This window comes from Engystomops pustulosus, chromosome 4 (assembly GCF_040894005.1).
Source record: "Engystomops pustulosus chromosome 4, aEngPut4.maternal, whole genome shotgun sequence".
NCBI lineage: Eukaryota > Metazoa > Chordata > Amphibia > Anura > Leptodactylidae > Engystomops > Engystomops pustulosus.
In genome coordinates, this window is record NC_092414.1 from 76,351,992 (window position 1) to 76,373,252 (window position 21,261).

Sequence of the window (21,261 nt, forward strand, 5' to 3'; positions counted from 1 at the left end):
GCAGAGGCTCAGGGCTTATATGGGGAACTGGGGAAAAATTCCCCATGGCATCACCATATATCTATGTCAGGAGGACGAGGATAGAGGTGCAGCCCCATACATACCTCCCACCACCTAAAAGAGTGGAGTAGCCGGAAATCACAGAATATCTCTCAGGATTCACTTTCTTGCCTGACTGTCTGCCACTTGTGGATAGAAATTACACATGTCGTCTCTTACAAAGTAGCTAAATAGGCATGGTTTTCCTTAGCCCATCCTGGAAAACTTATTTGCATATTTTCCCAGGATCCCCTAGTGGAGCGTCAATGGCTATAAGCCTCCACACACCTACACCGCGGCCTTAATTGGCAGTTTCCATGAGGAGAACTCTTGCTTCCCGACACATGTCATCTCTCTAACATTAGTAGTAGACAGCACTAGAAAGCTTCTGTAACACAGAGTAGGTGTAATGTTCTAGTGTGCCAGAGATCTGCTGCCGCATTATTAGATGTAAATGGAGAGTTCTCCACTTCAGCCACATGAACATATCTTGTTACTGAGGACTGCTGTGCATCGATGGAACCTTTTTATGTAACAGTATTGCCAATGCAGATGGAACATTTCTACAACCGAGACATATAAATGTCATCATTAAATCATAAAAAATATGACTTTTCTTAATTAGATTTTTCAGTTACTCCCCATTTTCGGATCTGCTTGGTGTCATGAATAAACCAGTAGTTTGTGGAGCAGAATGCTTTTCACTTCTTACAATTGTACTTCAATTTAGAAAATAGTAAAATAATACTATTGATGAGAAAATCTGTATTTGTATTTCTAAGATCATACGTGCAAGCAGTAATCTACACACATGATATTTATAATGAGTATTTTCCATTAAGACTGATGCAAAAAGATGCACTAGTCATGAAATGGCAAGGGGTGATCCATGCTTCATTTTTAAAGGACCCCCCACAGATATTCTATATTTAGTCACACGGGGGATAAATCATAGTGATTTATTTTAGTGATTGTGCTTCCTGCAAGTACCAAGTGGCCCTTCTCTGACCTTTACTGCTAACTCAGCACAAAGCAGCAGGCCTATTTGTCTCCATATTAATCGATGTTACTAATTTCCCTGCCTCAGTGACCTCAATCCCAACATGAGCATTATTTCAAGTTGATATTTTTAGTGCAGAAATAACGTCAGGAAATATTATTGAAGAGGATCATTATTTTATGCTGGGGAAAAATCCTGACATGTATTTGTATATATATGTATATATATATATATATATATATATATATATATATATATATATATATATATATATATGTGTGTGTATGTATGTGTAGATGAATGTTCGTTTAATCTATAATTTTTCTTCACTTTACATTGACAGTCTATATAGTAATAGTTTGGTTCTTCTTTATCATACACTTTTGTTGTGTGCACTGGTAGAGCTACCAGCATAAATACTGAATTATTATAATTAGATATCGGATCAGATATTGGAAGTTAATCTGCTGGTTCCATAGCTGAGTTAGTGCTGAAGTAATCTTTATGGTAACTTAAGTAGTTTCCACCTATGTCGTTCTGTTGGAGCATCACAAAAAAGCTTCCTACTCACAGGGGGAATTATTACACAGGAATGGAATCTATGCCAGGTCTGGTCTGGCATAGATTTCAGCTATTGCTTGTTCCACTATTCTGGGGGAGGTTATAGTGCATAGGTATAGGTCATTTTCTCATAAGCCCCCCCTTGGTTGAATACAAAGTTGTATATAATCTAGCATTAGTTAGTTAATTGGACACCATTAGTGTCCTATATGCGAGGGATCCAACAGAGTGTTGTGTCTTCACTTATAAGAGGTCACAATGCATAGACTTGTTCTGTAAAAGACAAAAGAAAAAGTGACTTGCAGTATATTACCTGGCAGTCATCCAGGCTTCAATACAGGCTTCCTGCGGCTGAACAATTCTAGGAAGTGTGACCTAAACAACAGTAAAAGTTCCATGTTTTCCTTGTGCAGATTTGCCACCAAATTCACTCTATGCAGAATTGACTCTCCAATACACAGCATTCTGTTCATGCTGCACTGATATTTTCAGTGTATTTAGTAGTGCAGGAATAATGAAGTGGTCTAAAGTTTTGTTTTGGAGAAGTTGTGGTGCAAATGCTGTTTTGCGACTTTGCAGTGCGTCATAGTACAATGCAAAGTTACTTTGACATACTGTAGACTCTGCTAGCACCAGATTCATTAAACTTGCATAGACAAGTTTTCACAATAGGACTAAATAGATGTATTGCGACATTCTGTTTTGGCGCAAATTGACTCCAGTCCCCCTTGATCTATGTGCTGCGACTTTCGATAGTATTTTGCAAATTTTTATGTGACTGATGCAAACAACAATCATAGAATAGAACCCTGCCCACAGATTTATCAAGGGATTTATCAACTTTAATAAGAGCAGTGGAGATGCAAAGACAGACATAGAACTGTTGTAAGGAGCCTACCTAATGATACATTTCTCCCAGGGACTTTACATCATATAATAATGTCATGTGAATACCTAATCAGATTCTAAAACACTTTTATCCTCTGAGGCTTAGACCATAAACAGATCCATTAAAGATAGGCATGGTGCAGAGTAAGAGGGTGCATGCACACAAATTTATGGGGGAGGTTTATATGTTCCCCATAGTTGTCTATGGTGCTCGGGCTTGGTGCGGTGAGCACAACGTGTGCTCACAATACTGTGCTGTAGCCACCGAAAAGATAGAGCCTGCTCTATCTTTCGGCTGAAAGCACGGCCATGCGCCACTATTCTCTATGGAGAGTGGAGGGCAGCGCTCACTTCTCCTCCTCTCCAGCACGCCCGGGTGCCCCCCTGGCTGTAGCCATGTGGGCACATGTTCGTGTGCATGCACCCTAAAGCTACCTGTATATGATCGTGAAAAAAAATGCTAGCACGTGGCCAAAAGTAAAATACGTGTTCATGTAGACTAAGGGCAAGGTTTTAATACTTGAAGGTTATGCATCATTTTTAAAATACATGGTAACATATACATGGTACATAGTCTGTGGGCTATGGAGAGTCCATAATAAATAGAGATGACAATGCTGACATACACATGGGTACAAGTAAGTGGCTTTTTTGAAGCAGCCTTGTTTTCCTTTTTAACTAAGCAAACTTTCATTTCAATTACTAACAAATTTTTTTTTTTAATATGAATTTTAATATTTAATAATTTATAGTTTGAGTATACGGCAATGTGTAGTCCAGCATTGTTCATTCATTGTCATTTATCTCACAATTGATGCAATGTCGTTTTTACAAACACTATAAAGATCAACAAAAAAATCATTTATTTATTGTAGAAGACTCATAAATGAAGATAAAGGACACCTGCGCCCACAAGCTGGTACAGAAGATGTATGAAGCTGGGTGGCTAAATCACCTGACAGCGGCATCATCCCTGCCCTGTAGACAATGGGAAGAAGACAATACACATGCAAAGAGACTAACTAATCTTGCTCTCTGTCCTTATAAATAAACATCTTGGTATGCTTCCTATAGCTTTGGTAAACTGTCTCATCGCTCACTGGTCTCTATGCATAGAATGAAGATCATGTCATGCATGTCTCTAGTTTTTAACGTGTTAATGAGATGTCATTATTTAATCTCACTGGGGACTTAGCTGCAGGCTACGGCAGGTGTCGCTTCAGGAATGCTTCATAGATACTGCCCTTTTCAGAATGATTCAGTGTTAGTGACGGTGGAAGGCAACACGTGCTGGGGGTGCATACAGCTGAAGACAAACTTAGGCAGTCGAGGGGTGGTCGTCTTCATAGACTGGCTATATAAAGCAGCCTCTATAGATTTACTCCTTTATCTTTTTGTTTAGTAACTAAAGCTTCTCAGCTGGTGAGATTGAATAGAATGTGCAGCTCCTTTTAAACTAGTCCCGCCAGGGAGGCGTTGGAAGAGAAATCAGCCTAAATGCATGACACCAAAATCTATAGCTCCTAGTACAAAGACATAAATGACTTAAAAGTTTCTCGGGACGTGTTCCCTCCATTGTTAAGCAGAGGTCTTGGATCTTCATTTCTGTAGTTACATTGTTTGTTATTTGATACTGAGCGTCTACAAAACCTTTTAATATGTGGAAAGTACAGACTAGGAATTTTTTAATCGTCTATTTACTTATATCTTATTACATCTTTATTATTGTGATAGCATGCACAACTGTTTAGGAAAATAAAGCCATCTAAGGCAAATCTAAATGTAAATGGATAAATTCTAATACTTTTATTAGGAGTTTGAATGGCATGTCCATTGCTCTTGCTTGTACTGACAAGAGTTGAGGACCTAGGGATCCGGATTGGAGAAATTGAAGGGAACCTGTTTGGAACCATTAAACCACCAGCATGACTTTAATAAACCTGCTGGTATGGGGTCTCAAATATATTGAGCTTACCTCTACTTGTTGCCGCATCTGAGTGAATACCAGGAGTAAAGTTGTAGTGGGTCTAGCAAGATGGGCCCACATGAACCATATGCACATGTGCTGTGCATCTGGTAAATCAGATTGCCAGATTGTAAAGACAACTAGGTGTTAAAGGGGTTTTCCCACAAAGGAAAGCTAGGCCCTATCCGTTGGTTAGGGCCTAACTTGCTGATCAGTGGGGGAGTCAGTGCTGAGACCCCCGCAGATCTGGAAAACGAGGGGTCTGTTGGACCCCTCCAAACACCATCGGATTAATGGAGCGGACGGCGGCGCATGACCGTTCTGCTCCGTTGGAGCTGATGGAAATTGGTAAGCACGGTGCTTGGTGATCTCCATCAGCTCGTCATGCGCGGCCATCCGCTCCATTAGTCTGAGGAGCGACGAGGAGTGTGACGGAGACCCTAACTATCATTTTCCCACAGCAGTTTATAAAATAAAAGCTGAGCTCTGATTGGTTACCATAAGCAAGTATAACTGATTTTCTCTGAAACACTTCTGATGAATCTCCCCAATATGTTTGGGAAATTAAAGGGGTATTCCGGGAATATGAACGTCTGACACAAAAACCCATGATAATATAAATAAATGAATACAACAATGCTCAATGTCATTAGTCACAAAATGGAGCTTAAATAGTTTGATTTTATGATTTACAAAACTTATGGCCTCTCTAAAGTAGGTGGAGTTATCACTAAGATGGCCGCCACTGGAAACTACAAGTTCCATGATCCCTTAGTTCTCAGTAACTCCTCCCACCTCTTATGCTCTGCTCCCAGTGATGATATAACAGACATTCTTGCTTTGTTACCATAGTAATGATGTGCAACTGCCATCACCACAACACTGGCCATACTGGATGCACTGCAACCAACCGACTACAGCCAAATGTAGTGCTGATCACATGACCTGCCCAGGCAGCTGCAGAACATGTGATGTGGACATGTGACCAGCAGCCATCTTCCGTCCTGTGTATGCTCTGCAATGGACCCCGCGGAGGAGATTAACGGACTGATTAAAAGGTTTGTAAATGGATTATTAAATGTGATAAGGAAGACTTTATTTAGGCTTACCTTATGCATGGAGAGGGGGCATAAAACCACTCTGTGATAGGCCATCCTTTCTGGTGGTAGTCAATGTTTCCCATCTAGGTCAACACCTGCAAACAGTTTGTATGTTCTCTCCATTTGCGTGGGTTTCCTCCGGGTCCTCCGGTTTCCTACCACACTCCAAAAACATACTGGTAGGTTGATTAGATTGTGAGCCCTATGGGGACAAGAACTGATTTGGCAAGCTCTGTGCAGCACTGTGTAATCTGTGTGTACTATATAAAAAAAGGAATTATTATTATTATTAATAATGATATATAACACATAGCAGCTATAACATCAAAGGTTCTAAATGATTTTTAATTAGCTCACTTGTAGTTGGAGCCAGTATGGACAGTTTTACATGTGCGCACATCTAAGGATAGCCAAGAAAAATCATAGCCGCAGTCAACATGAGAATGAATGGGTAATTGTAACATCTGCGTTATTTGTATGGCTAAAATAAGAATCATCTGCCTTGTAGGTTCTTTTTGTACTCTGCCAGTTTTACAGCACCAGGATGTACTTTTATTCCCATAAGTCATGATAACCACTGACACGCTCTGACGTTGCTTCCTCTTAACACATTAACTAGTATAAGTGCTCCCGTTGATCTTTAAAACAATAAAGCAATTGACTTTTAAATGACCAATTTCCACAAAATGTGTTTGTGACCAGAAAATGTAAGAGTGAACATAAAAATGTGCCAGGCTTCTGCAAAGTTCCATACACATAAAAGAAACATACATAAGATCATTTAAAGGAAGGGGTCATGCTTTGTTACAAATACAAGGCTGACACCCAGTCTACAAATCCTATTCAGCAGCACTTAGTGCCATCAGTTCTGGATGGTTAATCATTTTCTAGCAATAAAATGAATTGCAAGCAATTAAGTAAAGCTATCAACCTTGGGTAAGTCTGAAAAATCTGATAACATTGTTTAGGTAAGGAATTTACTATGTATCTCTCGTTGCGGCCTTTGTCGGCAGAAATCAAACTAATACAAAGAAGATTTATTTTTATTCATTGACCTGTAAGTGTGCAGTTCTTTGGCGTATGACACTTGGCACATGCCTGTGCTGTCACATTTACTATAGTAAGAGTATTTAGACTTCAGACTCCAGTCATCATTCTACAATATCAAGGCAAGGCAGTTACAACCAGTAACCCCTGTACAATCAAGCAAGCACAATGTCACAAAGCATATTTATTGAATTCTTTATAGATTTATAGATTTTTGTAAACTTACTAGTTACTAGAGACCCAATTGAACTATCTGATGAATGTGATATCAATGTGATATCCAGCCTATGATCTCAGTTTGGGACTAGTGTTTCTCAGTTTCAAGTCATGTCTCAAGGCTCCATGAAGGATGGCATTGACTTTTAGGGGGCTTATTCTTTTCCCAGAATTCAAAGATAAAATATACACTCACCGCCCACTTTATTAGGTACACCTGTCCAACTGCTCGTTAACACTTAATTTCTAATCATCCAATCACATGGCGGCAACTCAGTGCATTTAGGCATGTAGACATGGTCAAGACAATCTCCTGCAGTTCAAACCGAGCATCAGTATGGGGAAGAAAGGTGATTTGAGTGCCTTTGAACGTGGCATGGTTGTTGGTGTCAGAAGGGCTGGTCTGAGTATTTCAGAAACTGCTGATCTACTGGGATTTTCACGCACAACCATCTCTAAGGTTTACAGAGAATGGTCCGAAAAAGAAAAAACATCCAGTGAGCGGCAGTTCTGTGGGCAGAAATGCCTTGTTGATGCCAGAGGAGAATGGGCAGACTGGTTCGAGCTGATAGAAAGGCAACAGTGACTCAAATCGCCACCCGTTACAACCAAGGTAGGCAGAAGAGCATCTCTGAACGCACAGTACGTCTAACTTTGAGGCAGATGGGCTACAGCAGCAGAAGACCACACCGGGTGCCACTCCTTTCAGCTAAGAACAGGAAACTGAGGCTACAATTTGCACAAGCTCATCGAAATTGGACAGTAGAAGTTTGGAAAAACGTTGCCTGGTCTGATGAGTCTCGATTTCTGCTGCGACATTCGGATGGTAGGGTCAGAATTTGGCGTCAACAACATGAAAGCATGGATCCATCCTGCCTTGTATCAACGGTCAGGCTGGTGGTGGTGGTGTCATGGTGTGGGGAATATTTTCTTGGCACTCTTTGGGCCCCTTGGTACCAATTGAGCATCGTTGCAACGCCACAGCCTACCTGAGTATTGTTGCTGACCATGTCCATCCCTTTATGACCACAATGTACCCAACATCTGATGGCTACTTTCAGCAGGATAATGCGCCATGTCATAAAGCTGGAATCATCTCAGACTGGTTTCTTGAACATGACAATGAGTTCACTGTACTCAAATGGCCTCCAATCCAATAGAGCATCTTTGGGATGTGGTGGAACGGGAGATTCGCATCATGGATGTGCAGCCGACAAATCTGCGGCAACTGTGTGATGCCATCATGTCAATATGGACCAAAATCTCTGAGGAATGCTTCCAGCACCTTGTTGAATCTATGCCACGAAGAATTGAGGCAGTTCTGAAGGCAAAAGGGGGTCCAACCCATTACTAGCATGGTGTACCTAATAAAGTGGCCGGTGAGTGTATAGAACCCCACTTATATGAATTTACAGAACTTGGAGGCTGCATAGAAAAGTTATAGTGTATGAGTAGTTAAGGTATAAATCTACATAAAAGTTGAGTAAATTTGCATAGACTGTGTTTCCTGGATTTGTATTTCAAAAATTTCTATTTATTGAGATAAGATCAGGCTGCTGCATGTAGCAAGTCTTTTGTTTTTGTCCTAGTACAAATAAAAAGTTTGCAAGTACAAGATGACAAGTAGGCTACAGAGTTACAGAGTACAGTATTGTGTGAGTGCATATAAATGTGATAAATGCCGTGGTTGTAACGTAAAGGGAACCTGTCATTAGAAATTGACCTAATAAACCACTACTGGTATGTTGTCATGCAGCTGAACACCTTCCAGATCGTGTTTCTTTCATAGTCCAGTTTGGTGGCATCATCCAGAAAGTCAAATTTATAGTGGGACATAAATTGGTTGTATAACGTCAAGGAGGTGGAGAGTTTAACACTAAAGTCAAGCTCTCTCTTCCTCAGAAAGAAGATGGTCCTGCCTCCAGAGACATCACCAATCAGATCTCCTAAAGCAGTGATGGCGAACCTTTTAGCGATCGAGTGCCCAAACTGCAAGCCAAAACCCACTTATCTACCACAAAGTGCCAACATGGTAATTTAGAGCAATATTACCTACATAAGGGCCAAATAATACTGCCACATGTTTACCACCTCTATTAGTATGCATAACACAGACATATACAGTGCACACGTATATACAGTATGCATAACACAGACATATACAGTGCACACATATATACAGTATGCATACACAGACATATACAGTGCACACATATATACAGTATGCATAACACAGACATATACAGTACACACATATATACAGTATGCATAACACAGACATATACAGTGCAGACATATATACAATATGCATAACACAGACATACAGTACACACATATATACAGTATGCATAACACAGACATATACAGTACACACATATATACAGTATGCATAACACAGACATACAGTACACACATATATACAGTATGCATAACACAGACATATACAGTACACACATATATACAGTATGCATAACACAGACATATACAGTGCACACATATACACAGTATGCATAACACAGACATATACAGTGCACACATATATACAGTATGCATAACACAGACATATACAGTACACAGACATATACAGTGCACACATATATACAGTATGCATAACACAGACATATACAGTACACACATATATACAGTATGCATAACACAGACATATACAGTACACACATATATACAGTATGCATAACACAGACATACAGTACACACATATATACAGTATGCATGGCACATATATATACACATATACACACAAATATGCACAGCACAGATACAGACACACACATATACTTATATACACATAACACAGACATAAACACACAGAAGTGCATAACAAAGACATATTATATATCTGTGTTATGCATATGTGTGTAAATGTCACATATACACACACATATATGCATAGCACAGGTATATATGTATGTGAACTGTATAAACAAATTTTAGACACTGTACAACTTACAGTTATCTATGAGGAAGGCACACAGCAGCCTCTGGATGTTCCGGGTCACAACCCCCCCCTCCCCCTCTCTCTCTGTCCCGGCTCCACTTCAGGTCTCCTGCTAGGAGGGGGAGGTACAAGCTCTCCATGCTGCTTCCTGCTCCCAGCGCTGCACTGGGATCTTCTTATAGAGCAGCGCTCCTCTGACAGGAGCACAGACATCCTGCACCCAGCTGTGGGCTGCATCTGAGGGGCCCGCAGGTCCTCAGTTTAGAAGAACTGCATCTACCCTGTGCAGTGTGACCTGCCTGCTCTGTATCTGAGCGCAAGGTGCAGATGCTGTTCTTCTAAACTGTGGACCTGCGGGCCTCTGCACACGGTGGAGGATGATGGCATGCGTGCCAGCAGAGAGGGCTCTGCGTGCCCTGTCTGGCACGCGTGCCATAGATTTGCCACCACTGTCCTAAAGTCTGATGCATGATGTCAATCATAGAGGAGGAGAAGTTCAGAGCTCCCCACCTTCACTTCAGTGTTAAACTCTTTGCCTCCTTGACTTCATACAACCAATTTACTTCTCACTTAAAAAGTGAAGTGGACGGTGCCATCACACTGGGCCATGAAAAAAAAACAATAACTAGAAGGGGCTAAGCTGTCTGACAGTATACTAGTAGTGGTTTATAAGGCCAATTGCTGATGACGGGTTCCCTTTAATTCCAAGGCTTTAACTAAAAAATAGAAGCAGTAGTGTAGTTCTGAATGAACAAAAAATAGACCAGTGTAGAAAAGGTTAAAAATGTTACTAGTCCTGTATACACATATCTCATCATCTGTCACATCAATTGTTTTCCACCACCCTCAACCAGAAAACAAAATATGACTATATGTCGTTCTTCATTAGTCAACAACCAGTAATTTTAGTAGAAGCCCATGATCTTATGCAGAACAGAGGGCACCAGATATGTTAACTACTCATTGCTGATATACGGTTAGATATTGTTTTCCAGGCATAGACTAGTCACACTTCGAAAACGTCGTCCAAACTGTGACAAGATATTCTCAAAGGAAAGCAAGGCAATATTTCTAAGGAAAATGTTTATTAAAATCTTTTGCTAGTCTTCTGCCTTACTAGACCCTCAATGGTGGTTAAACAGATTGGGGGAGATTCATCAAGGCTTGTACCCCAATTCTATGGCATATAAGCCTTGAATTCCAGGAATTGCAATTCCCTGTGCCAAGTGGGCATGTGCTGGCTATAACCTGAGCCTGTTCTGGAGAAGGTTATAGCGCAATTCTAAGCCAGGCAGAATTGTCCACCACTGCAGCCGCGACCACATATATCAGGAGGTCAGAGACCCCTAATATTTCTGGGAAGGTGAGGTTTACATCATAGGCTCGAACAAGATGTGTGCAGGTATTATCAAACCCCTCCCCCCATTATCCAGATGGCTCTTTAGGGGCAGAAATCTATGAGAGATCCTAGTTTTATGAGCTTACAGATTTTGCTTGCAATAGCCCCATAGAACTGTACATCCAGTATCAATTACACTTCACTTAACACAGTAAAAAGCATTTGCATTAGATTTATTTGTAATAATAGATACTGTTACTCTTCTATAAGTAGCCATCTGTAGTAAATACACTTATCCCCTGATGGGAGAAGCGGAGTCCCAACGTATCAATAGAATAGGGAACTGCAAGTGCAACTACAATGGGACCTCCTGGATGGCTTACAGGACAGCAAATTCCACAAATGCTAAATGGTATAGGAAAGCTTGAAGGGACTTCTGGGTCTACATTCTGCTAATGTGCTGGCCTTGCCGCATGCATCTCAAATAGATCTCTAGAATCCACACCTTTCTTATGCTAACAACCTCTAAAACCTGAATTGTTGCTCTGATTCACTCTTGTCCAGACTACTGTAACTCCCTACCAGTTAGTCTCCCACTCACTAAACTCTCTCCTTTCCAATCCATTCCTAATGCAGCAGCCAAGCTTGTCTTTCAGACCTAACTCTACACAGATACCACCAGTCTGTATCAGAACTGCAGTGGTTGCCTATCTCTATCCGACTACAGTTAAACTAATCACACTCATCCACAAAGCTCTGCACAATGCAGCACATCCCACTCCCATCTCAAGAATTTCTCCTGAGCTGCACCAATTCCCTGGAATCCACTTCCCCGGACTATCAGACTCATATGCAACATACAAAGCTTCAAACATGCTCTTAAAACCCATCTCTTTAGGCAGGCCTATCACACTCAGTAACTGCATACAACTTTAACTCTCTTACTAACCCATCCTGTGTTCCCCTCCCGTCTGTTATCCGGTAAACACCAAATACCAAGCTCCAGGCTTCTCTGCAGTCCCATTGACTTTGGACTTGGGATATAAGATGGCAGCTAATGGCTGGACTTGGGATATAAGATGGCAGCTAATGGCTGGTTCAAGCAGCAGCATTTTTATTTATTACATTATTTTATTCTGTTTCCTTATAAAGAATAGTTGGACAATTATACAAGCTCTTATACCTCTTGTGTCATCCCCTTCATCCCCATAGACTGTAAGCTCTTGTGAGCAGGGCCCTCACTCTTATTGTTTCATATGACTACGTTTTTACTCTGTAATGTATTATTAGGTTATAAGATATTATACATTATATTATATGTCCCCCACGGTTTGTAAAGCACTACAAAATATAATAATATCAGATTATTATTACAAATGTATCCCACATCCACAGTTAAGGGGATACATGCATTTAAAGGTAAAAATAACCAATAAGCAAATATAAAAAATAATAAGTTATTCTACTCTGCAGGGTTCTAGACTTCATGCTGCTATTTATCATAAGCTGCTCAGATCTTTAGAATATTTTTTTCCGATTCCTCTTTTGGCAAATGGGCAGCTGTTTCACAGTTTTGACACTTGAGGGCAGCACAGTACACATTTTGTTAGTGATTATGGATCAGTCTGCATGAAAAATACTGTACGTATGCTATTTCAAAACCTTCTGTCTACAAAGCTTTTGGTTTCAATACATGGATAAGTTACTGTGATTTCTTTATGCTTGGTCATTCTGCACCAAAATACTGTAAGCAGGCAATACATATCTTAGCTATGAGGTAGTACTGTAGCAGAATCTGTAGCATAATTTTGGTGGATAATGCCTGACTAAGGGCTGCAAAAAAGGGGCATGTGGCCCATACGTCAACAGTGCGTAATCCATTTCGGCCTCCACACAGATCAGTGAAAAATATAGTCATATGCATGGGTCCATGGAAATGTGCCACCTGCCATCCTAACATTATAAATTATTTAATAGCAAACTTGATCCACGTCTGAATACACACCTTACAGATAGATAGAATATTATAAGAGACACTTATATATTTCACCATAATATCACCAGGTGGACAAGGCTCACTTGTCCTTCACCTCTTCTTGTCCAGACATTCCACTTCTTTGTTTTCCCAATTAAAGTCAAATTAACTTGAAAACAGTATTTAGTAAATAAGGTCGTCTGTAGCCATAAAAGGTTCCATTTGTGGAAATAAATAGCAATTATCAATGAGGAAACCACAATTTCCAATGAAGATAAGATTGCATTTGTAGCTGTGCGCTTGACTTGGGTGCGTTGCAGATTGTTAACAGACCTGCCCTGGAGGCTGGAAGACCTCCTGCCTCTTGTCTTGAGTTTCACCTGTGTTGTACTTTTCAATGGACACACCTGATGCCAGTAATTGCTGACCTCACTTCTGCTCTTATCTTCTCTTGTGATCCCCTGTACTGCTCTTATATCAACATCCACAACACTGGGAGTGTGCTGCTGGCTCTGCATGTCAATGAGGGCTATTATCAGGCTGAAAAAGCGGAATTGCTTACATTGATTAATCTGTATATATATATATATATATATATATATATATATATATATATATATATACACACAGACACATATATATACACACAAGGTGAGTCAAAAGTCCCAGGACACCCTATAATTTCAGAAAAGAAAGGGAAAATTACATATCTGACGACACCAGCAAGTAATGGGTGAGATAACCTGTATTTTCATGCTATGTCTGGAACATGACTGTAATCTTGAAAGTTTAGTACACCCCATGAATCAAATGGTCATTGAATCACCTTTACCATCATAATATTGAACATCATTAGGGGGAATTCATTAAGAAGACGCCCCAGTCTTATAACCCCCCTCGCCAGTGTGCAATATCGTGCTAAGATGGTCCTGTGTGGTGTAGATTTCAGCTCTAGCTTGCACCTTGATCCTGGCCAATATTCTATGCATTATAGTCACATTTCACCAATACATGATTGGGACATTATTTCAAAAGTTGTTCAGATTTGTTTAGATGCAACTTTGCAAATTTTATCTCTGCTGCCATGTTCTATGAAAGCGGTAAAGGTGCACTTAATTTCTCACAACCTACTCCTACATTGTGGACTAGTATTTGTTGAATACACAATGCTTAGTTCCTATGGTTAAAGTTGGCTGAAAGTATATACGAGTATATGGGTAGGGCTAGGGCTGTCTGTTAGTCTATTGCGTTGGAGACTAGAATAATTGTCCCCTTGGATGGATGGTAAACGGAAGCCCTTCATTCACCATTAAGTCTCATTGACTCCCACTTACCTGTCGTAATGTATTCATTATTAATAACTGCAAAAATAACGGAACTTGGCAATTATATCATGACCAGTGGTGTGAAAAGGTCTTAGGGAATTTGGGCCAGTTCCCTAACAGGTAATATTGATTTTACAACACACAAAGTCATTTTAGACACTTGCTTGCTTTATTGCAACCATTTTGAAAAGGTCCTTTTCCTTTTCCAACATGACTGTGCCCCTATATGGAAAGTAAGATCCATAAAGACAGGCGCAGGGCAATGCACCAGAGCTTCCTTTTAGCCCTGCCACCCGCTTCAACCGCTTCATGTAAATCATGTGCCCAGTGCAGTTCTATGTCAAGACCTGCTAGGTGTAGGCTAGACCTTGCAGAGACGCAGGGTACCCCTGTCAACTCCACGGCCTGGCACTGTCCCCTTCCCACCCAGCTGGCATAGATGGGGAATTAGTTGCAATTCCCGGCACTGCTCCAGGAATTGCTACAAAGTCAACGCACACTGGTATTCAGGGGATAAATCCACCTATGGTTTTGAGTTTGGTGTGGGATCATACTTTTGAATTTGGTGTGGATGGATCTGAACCACATCACTTTTAAGCAAAGGGGTGCAGATTTCAATATACATGCGCTCACTGGTATGAACACAGTATCTAGTATTAATATAGTACATTATGTTTCTAGATTTTTCCCACACCATGGTACTTTGGTTCACTTCCATTAACAAGCAGATTTTTGTCTTTCTCTGGATAAACCTCGGCTAACATATCATTAAAGAATACAACTAATGAACTGGTTTAACTCAATGAAATTGGGTCATTTTTTAATCCACTAATTATGCAACTGCAAAAACCTGTGGAAAACCTTCCCAGTAAAGGGAAGGAGGTGCCTAACACCATATGGAAATACATAGAATGAGTATCAGATGTCCCAGAAGCTCATATACTGTATACAGTGTGTTAGCCTACCATTCAGTACTTTAGGCCTAATAATTATATATACATTATCCTGTGTGACTAGTTTATGGTCCAGACTATCTTTCTCTATTTTAAAGTAAATAAGAAGCACAAATAATAAGTACATATGAAGCAATATGTGCCTACATATTGGTAAAGCAAATAAAGGAAATACAAAATGGGCCAGTATTTGTCTGCTGCACTTGAAATGACACAAGGTCCTGATAATTTATCATTATAATGGAAAGCACAATCAGTGATTTATAGATAACACGATATTAGCAAGAGATGGAAGATACAAATCCTTGTGGTTTTGTCTGAAGGATTCAGGTCCCTTAAACAGAATTTGATAAATATTCTTGGCATTTCATTGCATCATTGTATTTATCACAGGCAGAGGCCAGCACAAATAGAGCAACAACACTGATAGGTTTCCCGTCACTATCCATCATGGAATCCTAACTCTAGACATAACCATCACCCTATCTACAATACGTTAAAGCAACATTATACTTCCAACATACATTGAAAATTACTCACTGTATCCGAAGATGGAAAAATGCCAAAATGGTTTTGTCAATAAAGTCCAAAAAATGTTCTTTTGAGTACTATTAGTATAACTGTTATTCGATATACAGTAGATTTACACTTAATCTGAGGAAAGTGATGGCTTTATTAATGTACAGGCAGTCCCCTACTTAAGAACACTCGACTTACAGACGACCCCTAGTTACAAACGGACCTCTGGATATTGGCAATTTATTGTCCTTTAGTCCTAGGCTACAATAATCAGCTGTAACAGTTATCACAGGTGTCTGTAATGAAGCTTTAGTGTTAATATTCATTCTTATGACAACCCAACATTTTTAAAATCCAATTGTCACAGAGACCAAAAAAGTTCTGGCTGGGATTACAATGATAAAATATACAGTTCCGACTTACATACAAATTCAACTTAAGAGCAAACCTAAAGACCCTATCTTGTTTGTAACCCGGGGACTGCCTGTATTCATATGAAGTATATCATAAGATAAGATAATTCTTTATTAGTCCCACAGTGGGGAAATTTCCAATGTTTGTGTTCCCTTATTTCATCCCATATTCAATCATCTCTTACATATGATTAGAGTATGGAATACAGCAGCATCTGGAATAAATCATGATTGATTATATCATATTGTTTTACAACTGACTATATAATGAGCTAATTAAGATAATTTCTTCCTGTTTCCCTATTGTGTATGTTTCAAAGTTAAAGGAAACAAAAGGATAGCAGATTTTCAATGATCCACCAGGTTACCCAGCACATTCTAATCTATACAATGGTAATTTGGAACCAGAGGAGTGTAAATTATTTACAGGTACGTCTGTTCATTATAACCACCACTGTTCTGGATCGGGCTGTATACTCTGATTATGTTTGTTGCATTTCTCACATTATTGGAACCTCTAAGTCATTCTGACATGACTCGTGCCAAGTGTGCTGAGGATTAAAACTGGTGCACAACATACTAGTCTTAATACATTGACTTCTATCTTTTTTGATCCATATATTTATATTTTCTGGAGACCTGAAGAATTGATTTGTAAAGCGCTACGGAATTTGATGGCGCTATATAAATAAGGATTATTATTATTAACCCCTTAAGGACGCAGGGTTATTCGGCTCATTTCTCGCTCTCCAACTTCAAAAATCCATAACTTTTTCATTTTTTACGTGTACAGAGCTGTATGAGGGCTTATTTTGTGCGTAACAAATTTTACTTTCCCGTTATGTTATTTATTTTAACATGCCGTGTACTGCGAAGCTGAAAAAAAATTCCAAATGTGGAAAAATTGAAAAAAAACCGCACATGCATCACGTTCTTGTGGGCTCAATTTTTACGACTCTCACTCTTCGCTCAAAATAACACGCCTACTTTATTCTTTGGTTCAGTGCGATTGCGGTGATACCAAATTTATATAGGTTGATTGTGTTTTAATACATTTTCAAAAATTAAACGAATGTGTACAAAAAAGAAAACATTTTTTTTGCCATCTTCTGACGCTAATAACTTTTTCATACTTTGGCGCACGGAGATGTGTGAGGGGTAATTTTTTGCGAAATGAGGCGATGTTTTCATTGCTACCATTTTGAGGTCTGTGCGACATTTTGATCATTTTTTATTTCATTTTTTATGTTATGTAAAAAGGTGTAAAAGTCGCATTTCGGACATTTGGGCGCCATTTCCCGTCTCGGAGGTCACCGCCGACCGTAACCGTTTTTATATTTTGATAGATCGGGCATTTTGGGACGCGGCGATACCTAATGTGTCTGTGATTTTTACTGTTTATTATGTTTTATATCCGTTCTAGGGAAAGGGGGGTGATTTGAATTTTTAATATTTTATTAATTTTTTTTATTATTTAAACTTTTTTTTTTTCACTATTTTTTAGACCATCTAGGGTACATTAACCCTAGATGGTCAGATCGCTCCTACCATATACTGCAATACAACTGTATTGCAATATATGGCATTTTTGCAGCACATTCATTACAACGAGCCACTGGCTCATTGTAACGAATGCAGAAGCCATGTAGCCTCGTGTCAAAAGAAGACCAGAGGCTACCATGGCAACCGATCGCCGCCCCCAATGACGTTCGGGGGCGCAGCGATCGCATTAAAGATGGCGGCGCCCGCACGCCGCCGTTTTTTAAACGCCGCCGGCGACTTTGCCGCCAGCAATCACATGGTTAATAGCCGCGATCGGTGCAAGCACCAACCGCGGGTATTAGCGGTGGGGGTTTTCTGCAAAATGCAAAAACCCCCACCTTAGTATGAAGAGGACTCAGCCCGTGAGCCCTCTTCATACAACCCTTATACCTCTGCACCGTAGAGCTACGGCGCAGAGCGTTAAGGGGTTAAGCATACTTTCCAGCTGTTCTAAATTTGCCAGAGGAACAATCACTGCAAAATCCCATTCAGAAGAAGGGAACATGGCAAAACCAACCCTGCTGACCATTCTCATTTTCTCATTGTAGTGTTGCTTATGCATTTTTTCTTGTTGCTATTTCTAAATAAATTAGAGAGCCAAGGGGGAGTTCCTGACAGTAATCTCGTCTGGATGGAGAAGAAGCCTATTCACATGGCATTGGGGCCGACACAGGATGCAGCCACTGCCATGAACTGGCACCATTGATTGTGGCAACCAATTAACTGAGCCTAATCATTAGTCCAAACTAAACTTTTTTTGTGTTGTGTACCATGGCTGCGGCTTATGTAAACTTTGGTCTCTTCTGAAGCCACAACTTTTAACATATGTTTTTATGAATTTGGATCAATAAAATATGTTCATCAATTTTCTACAATTTTGTGCATGTTATTCCTCTTGTGTTCTTCTTTTTTTGTAATGTAAACTTTTTTTTGGTAAGATCAGAGAAAAAACACCTGAATTGGGCAAATTGCAAATCAGGACCGATAGACATTAACAACACCAGTTTTAAATTTTACTTCTTACATCAGTACAGGTGGTCCCCTACTTAAGAACACTTGACTTACATACGACCCATAGTTACAAACGGACCACTGGATATTGGTAATCTATTGTACTTTAGTCCTAGGGTACAGAGATCAGCTGTAACAGTTATCACAGGTGTCTGTAATGAAGCTTTATTGTTAATCCTGATTCTTATAACAACCCAACATTTTTAAAATGCAATTGTCACAGAGACCAAAAAAGTTCTGGCTGGGATTACAATGATAAAATATACAGTTCCGACTTACATACAAACTCAACTTAAGAACAAACCTACAGACCCTATCTTGTATGTAACCCGGGGACTGCCTGTATTGGGTTATTTTAAATGGGGTTTCTGGCAGGAATTTTCTTTTTCAGAAATAGATCAGAATGGGTTAAAACAATAATCTTACCTTGGCTAGTTAGCCAAACACTGAATAAGGTGGCCAATGATTGGCAATATGTACAATATGATATCCCACTGGAAAGCCCCTTCATGGCTATAAATCGATTCTTATTTGTAACGTGCATTACTATTTGTACTTTAATATCTGGTATGATATAAATGGTTGATGCCAGCATGATGATAAAGTGGTAGTCATGTTTTTCTCTAAGGTTTGTCAGTTATGTTTAGATGATAAAGGCATCCATTTGTTGGGCTATTGTGTAATAAACTCGAGCTGGGGATCAGTGGCTCTTTCTCCCAAGATTTATGACAGGAAGAAGGCTGAAAGATAAGGCACTTGTTGATTTTGAGTTATACATTTATAGAAAGATAAATTAACCCATTTCAATGTATTTATCGAAATTCTGAGAAATAACCATATATATGATATTAAAGATTCATTATCATTTAGGGAAAGTAAAATATTATCGTTTGTCAGGACTTGCTTGAATCCAGTAAGTAGTTTACTAATCCAAATTCTTCACTGAATCTTTCCATTCCCAATGTCACCATGCTCATTGTAAAAACATCTAAAAAGATGATAAAGACTTCTGTAAAGTCTACAGTACAAGTGACACAGAATTCAATCAGTTTATCAAAATAGCCGTGCAAGTACCAACATTCAGAGTACAAAGCATATTTCTGATTGTTTGTGGTTTCAGTGACTTGGTCCCATTCATTGCTAGGCATGATAAAGGGCCATATCCTGGACAAAAACGCATTGCTACTATACATTAAAGAATTTGTTTAGTCTTCACGATCCCCCTGTGAAGCTGATTCCATTTGAGCACCGCTTCGATTCACTCCGATGAGTAGTTCAGTGATTATTCACTATTGCTAGGCATGGGCACTGTATAGAGCAGTGATGGCGAACCTTTTGGAGACCGAGTTCCCAAACTACAACCAAAATCCACTTATTTACCATGGAGTGCCAACATGGAATTTTAAGCAGTAACTTATTGCTCCCTGTTCTTCCACATCTTTCAATCGTATCGACCCACTGAGGTCACCAATACAGTTGAAAGAATTAGGGCAAATTTAGACTCTTATTGTAGCTTCTCTCCAGGGTCTCTCTGTAGAGGAAGAATGGTGGGTCCAGCGGATGTGCTCCAAAGATAATGCAGTTTTGTCAACACCTTCTCACTTTTCCAAACAGCCGATGAAGTGTCGCTTAAGTTGCCTGGACTGCAGGAAGATTTGGTCCTATTTGGTGACCTCTGTCCTGGGGCAATTGCCTGAGTGCCCACAGAAATGGCTCTGAGTGCCATCTCTGGCACCCGTGCCATAGGTTCGCCACCCCTGGTATAGAGTATGCAAGAAAATAGCCCTTCTATTTGAATTAGCATGTATGTTTCTGTAGGTCAGCATTAACCAGACCACATAATCAGTGCAAAACACTAGTCTAACGATTCCATTCAAAGTCATAATCTGGTAATTTTAGGTTATGTTCTAACCATAGGATATGGGTTAGTTTCATGATAAGTGTACCCCAAGAAAAATTCTGGCTGTACATGTCAGGCCAGTCCACTCCCATCAATGGGACTGATTGACATAGTTGCTACAGTTATTTGGGGCAAAAGCAGTTGGAGCGCCAAGGGTTTGAAAGTTATCCCTAAACTTATGAAAAGGTGATAACTTGAATTAACTGAAATACCTTTTAAAATGATATATTTTGCTCAAGCTCATCAACAGGAACTAGGGCACTCTATTTATAAAGTTGACTTCACACCATTGATTTCCCTCCATTCACCACTGGCATTTACTTTTGGTCTAACACATTTGCATTAGATTCTTGTTGGAGAAATGCTAAGGTATAGAATTCAAGATGGTAGTGTATGGGATTTATGATATTCCCCAGGGCCGCATCTGCCATGAGGCGAGATGGCCGCCATGAGGCGGATGCCCAAGCCCTGATTAAGGCGGCGAAATTTGGGGCCATAATGTGGGCGATTC

At 39.8% G+C, this 21,261-nt stretch overlaps 2 long non-coding RNA genes across 2 annotated transcripts in view; one reads left to right on the forward strand and one right to left on the reverse strand.

Moving 5' to 3' along the window:
* Nucleotides 1-3,683, forward strand: part of LOC140126670 (uncharacterized) — a 44,751-nt gene extending 41,068 nt beyond the window's left edge. Inside the window, exon 4 of the long non-coding RNA XR_011854875.1 lies at nt 3,364-3,683. This is a non-coding gene — a long non-coding RNA (uncharacterized lncRNA). The remainder of the gene's footprint in view (nt 1-3,363) is intronic.
* The window catches only part of LOC140126669 (uncharacterized), a 50,051-nt gene continuing 30,127 nt past the window's right edge, over nt 1,338-21,261 (reverse strand). The window contains exons 3-4 of the long non-coding RNA XR_011854873.1: nt 5,564-5,814; nt 1,338-1,873 (exon numbers count right to left, since the gene is read on the reverse strand). This is a non-coding gene — a long non-coding RNA (uncharacterized lncRNA). The remainder of the gene's footprint in view (nt 1,874-5,563; nt 5,815-21,261) is intronic.